Below are 5,267 nucleotides of genomic sequence, written 5' to 3'. Positions count from 1 at the left end.
GATTAATAGTCATCAATAATCATCAAAAGTCATGCTAGGTATATTTTCAAGGTCATACAGAGATGTATTTTAGATAGATAGGTAATTGTTAAACATTTCAAAGACCTATAAATTATGGCATTTAAAATGTTTTAATTTAGACTTTTCATGACACATCTGGTCCTGGCAGCACCAATGTACTCCAGAGAAGATAAGCATCAAAGAAACTCCATATGGAGTTTGTTTTCTTTATTGCCAAAGCTAGCCAAACGGACATATCAACTGCCCTTGCCTCAGTTGCTGACAGTTACTATACAAACTGGACTAGCAGAACACTAAAAAGGCTCCTGCTGAACTTTGCCAAGACAAGGAAGGACAGTCCTTCAACATTCTCATTTCACAGAAAAGTCTGTCAGATGTGCTATGCCTATAGGCCAAAGATGGATGCCCCAACACTGCAGAGAAACTTTGGGTGACAGCCTGATGCCCCTGTCATTAGTTAATACTTCATCCTTCTGGTGTCTTTGATGGAGTTGAAGACTAGATAGTCATAGTTATAATTTTTCTTAGTTATGATAAAATAGATATAAAACTTTGGACTCATCAAGATAGGATGGATAATTAAATGTTTTCTCTGATTTTGTCAAAAACAAATAAACTGGCTATTATAACTGTAATTCTTACTTGATAACTTTTTGTTGTATATAAGCTTATTATGTTAAAGTTAAAACCTTCCTTTTTAATTAGACAAAAAGGGAGAAATGCTGTGGAATAACCCTCTTTTACACTGTAAAGATGTGTCACCCAAATTGGTTTAATAAAACTCTGGCCAGTACCCAGGCAGGGAGTGTAAGAGGGGTGACCAAACTAAGAATGATGGGAAAGAGAGGGTAGAGACAAGAGTTGCCAGCCAGATGCAGAGGAAGCAGGAGATGATCATGCCATGCTAATAAATGTGCCACTTCATGGCAGAGAATAATTAAGGAATATAGGTTAACTTAAAATGTAACAGCTAGTTAGTGATATGCCAGAGCTATTGGCTGAATATTTATAATTCATATAAGCCTCTATATGTTTATTTGGGACTGGGTGGTCAGGACAGGAAACATCTACCTACATCTTAGAAGACTCCATTTTATCTATCTATGATCCATATGTTACAATCCAGTCCCAACTAAAGTCCTGAGTGTTCTTGTGGAAACTCACAAAATATTTCAAAACACATTTGGAAATTCAAATGAACAAAAAGAATTAAAAAAAATCTTGAAAAGCAGAGCTGAATTCTTAGTGATGTCAAGTGGTAAGATTACTTTTACAGTTATAAAAAGAATCCAGAAACAGACCTACATATAAGTGGACACTTCTGGCTAATGCAGCCAAGTGGATCTAAGCAGTCTGTTCTTTCCATTGCTACTACATCAGGTGATACCCAGACTGAAGGAAAATGAACTCTGGTAGGTTACAGAGGTAGATTTCAAAAGGGACATGGTAAAGCTTCTAAAATTAACAAGGGTGAATATCTTGAGTTAGGTCTAAAACTTTCTAATATAGCCCAATGTCTTAATTAGGTATATTTTGCTGTGAAGAGACACCATGACCACAGCAACTCTTATAAAGAAAAACATTTAATTGGGGCAGGCTTACAGTTCCGAGGTTTAGTCTATTGTCCTCATGGTGGGAAGCATGGCAGCATGTAGGCAGACATGGTGCTGGAGAAGTAACTGAGAGTTCTACATCTGGAACCACAGGCAGCAGGAAGAGAGAGAGAGTGACACAGTGCCTGGCTTGAGCTTCTGAAATCTCAAAGCCCAGCCCCACAGTCACACACTTCCTCCAACAAGTCCACACCTACTCCAAAAGGCTAACCTCCTAATAGTGCCACTCCTTATGGCCATTTTCATTCAGACCACCACACCCAAGAACTGATCACAAGAGAAAAAAAGATTTAAAATTGGAGGAAGTTATTATCAAAAAATATTAGTGAAAGATTAAAAAGCAAATCCATAGAACATGACAATGTATTTGTACTATCTATAATCGACCAAGGATTTGTATCCAGCTGTATATAGAGAAGTCTCACAAATCCATAATGAAGACCAGATACCAAAGGAAATGGAGGGATGAGAGTTGAACCAACAACTTACAGAAGAGAATATTCAGATGACCCCAAAATTAACAAAAGACCAACACATTAAAACAATAGGCACTCTGTATTTTTTTTCTTTTTGGTCTTTGAGGGGCCCATCACCCAGCTCCCAAATAAATCTCAGAGGCTTATTCTTTCTTGTGAATTCCTGGTCTTAGCTTATCTTATTTCTATCCAGCCTTTTTTTTTTTTTTTTTTTTTTTTTTTGCTTAGTCAATAAGTTTATTATCTTTATGAAAAAAATCTTCATAGAAAACTGCTTTAGCTCTCAGCAGCCCTTTCCTGAGCTCTGAGGAAGCTTGTCTTCTTTTGAGTAACCCGATCTTTCTTCTGGGCAAGAGACATTTTGGGTCAGTTCTACCTCTTCTTCTTCACTTCTCTCTTGGGCTTCTTCTCATAGACTGGATTCTCTCGGATAGCAGCATGAGCTTTCTTATACATCTCCTCCATCAGTCTGGAGTCATGTTGTTCTTGAGGTACTGAGAGAACTGAAGCATCTTCATCTTCCTCCATCAGGTAGAGCATGTAGTCTGCCACATTCTGACCCATGATGTACTTATTGTGTGCTTCTGCGTTGAACTCCTTGCTTTCAGAATCATAACCAGGGAATCCTTTGGTACTATGAGGTATAGACAAGCCTCTATCCATAGCTCCCTTCAGGGCCCCAAAAACTTTATTGCCAGTTGTAGTTCAGGCAAGACCTGCATCCAAATAGCAAGTGAAGGTACCAGGCTTACCATCAATGCTTTCCACGTTGTATTCATCTCCAGTCACCTCCACTTGGCCTTCTTAGATCTTGTCCATACCAAACCTATTGAGAATCCTGCCAGCCAGCAGCAGGCCAGTGCAGTGAGCTGCAGCATCATTTGTCTGGCCAACTTTCACACCGTACTTTGGCAGCTCGTGTTCATATGCTGCACACATGATCATGTCCCCTTCTATATGGGCATAGGCAATCTGGCAGATGATATCTCTATTGGTTGGGATTTGGGTGTGTTGTACTTGTTTTTGTCTTGGATCACCAATCATTTCTGAGCATAGTAGTCAGTTTTACCCTCTCACCACCTTCTAAATCTCACTTGGTATCTCTTAAAGTAGGCCTTATTCTTGACAACTTTCACAAACCCCATCCTGCGGAACAGCAACCTGCAACTGGGGCTCCATACACACAGACCTGCAGACCGGTGGCGCTAGGGGGAAAAAGACCAGTAGCCGTGCTCATGTGCAGTATGTAGCCTCTATCCAGCTTTTCTTAAGTTATCCCATCTATCTTTTGCCTCTGGACTTTTACCTCTTTCTATTTCTGTATGTATTCTTTCCTTTCCTTCTTATTCCATGCCTATATGTGCCAATAAAGGATGGAGAAGGTAACCTGTCTATCACTCTGAATCTTACTCATTTGAGACAGGTTCTCTCATGTGTAGCTGGGTGGCTGGCCCCTGATGTCCTCCTCTCCTCCTTTTCTCACTCCTTGATCATCTCTTCCCAGATTTCTCCTATTTATTCTCTCTGCCTGCCAGCTACACCTATCCTTTCTACTGTCTGGCTATTGGCCATTCAGCTCTTTATTAGACCAATCAGGTGTTTTAGACAGGCAAAGTAACAGCTTTACAGAGTTAAACAAATGCAACATAAAAGAATAAAACACCGGGCGGTGGTGCACACCTTTAATCCCAGCACTTGGGAGGCAGAGGCAGGCAGATCTCTGTGAGTTCGAGGCCAGCCTGGGGTACCAAGTGAGTTCTAGGAAGGGCGCAAAGCTACACAGAGAAACCCTGTCTTGAAAAACCAAAAAAAAAAAAAAAAAAAAAAAAAGAATAAAACACATCTTTGCATCATTAGACAAATGTTCCATAGCATAAACAAATGTAATACATCTTAACTAATATTCTACAACAATGCCCAAATGACAAGAAAATAAAATATTGAACACCTATACAAGAGCCAACTGTAGCAGTTCAGTGGTGCCAGTGTTGATAGGGAGTGGCAGCATGTGCAACCAGCCCCTCATGTATGTCTGAGAGGAATGAAACTTAGACCACTCTGGAGAACCAGCAATACCTATTAAAACTCTACATATGTACCCACTGATCTGCACAGCAACATAATCCCTGAGAGTCATAAATTAAAAGTAACCCTAGCAGCCTCAGTAGCAACATAATGGGCCATACTACATTCATACACTGCAACATTGTACAGTAACAGCACAGATAAATCTCACAAGTATATTGAACAAAAGCATACTAAAAATAAGGCCCTTCTCCAAGACTACAACAAGAGGGCAGGAATGGTGCCTGAAGTGCTAGCAGTAATCTACTTATGATCTGCATGCTGGCTATGTGTGGGTTTTATTTTCTGATAATCCATTAAGCTGTTGACATTATGTTAGATGTCAATAAAAGTTTCATTAACAATAGTCATCCTCGGGCAGGCATCATGGCTCATTGGGCGAAGGCACTTGCCACCAGGCCTGATAACCTCAGTTCAACACCCATGGCCCAGGCAAAGGTAGAAGGAGAGCGCCAATCCTTGAAGGTTGTCCTCTGACCTTTATACACATGCTGTTGTATGTGTGTGAATACACAGAAACACAAGGTGGGGGAGGGAGAGAATAAACATAAAAATCAAAATAGTCATCCATAGGGCTCAGGATATAACTTAGTGGGTAAGATCACTCACAGCCCAAGTATGAGGACCTGTGTTCAATCCTCAGTCCTGGGCAAGAAGCAGGCGTGGGTACCTACCTGTAGCACAGCTCTGCAGGGTGAAGGGGCAGGAGGATTGCTGGGGCTATCCCATCTGCTGTCCCAGTCCAAGGTTCAATGAGAGAACCTGTCTCAAACAAATAAGGTGCAGAATGATAGACAGGTCACCTTCTCTGTCCTTTATTGGCAAATATAGGCATGTGTGCATGCACTACACACACATATACCAATGTGAGTGTACACACACACATTAGACTAAATAGATACTTACTGAGGCCAGTCTAAGCATGATCAGCTGGAGAACCTGGACTTCTGTTAAATGATCTACAGCCACCTGCAAATATGGCATAGAGTCATAAGCAGAGTTGAGGGGGGAGAGACATACCACTCATATCCCAGCATCTACTGAAAACTGTTAAGTTTATCACAAAATATCC

General features: G+C 40.7%; 1 pseudogene; it reads right to left on the bottom strand.

Moving 5' to 3' along the window:
- Nucleotides 1–2,337: 2,337 nt before the first annotated feature.
- LOC118593389 lies at nt 2,338–3,266 on the bottom strand (annotated as a pseudogene).
- Nucleotides 3,267–5,267: the final 2,001 nt, after the last annotated feature.

Source organism: Onychomys torridus, chromosome 11, assembly GCF_903995425.1.
Source record: "Onychomys torridus chromosome 11, mOncTor1.1, whole genome shotgun sequence".
Taxonomy (NCBI): Eukaryota; Metazoa; Chordata; class Mammalia; order Rodentia; family Cricetidae; genus Onychomys; species Onychomys torridus.
This window is presented reverse-complemented; position numbering and strand designations above follow the sequence as displayed.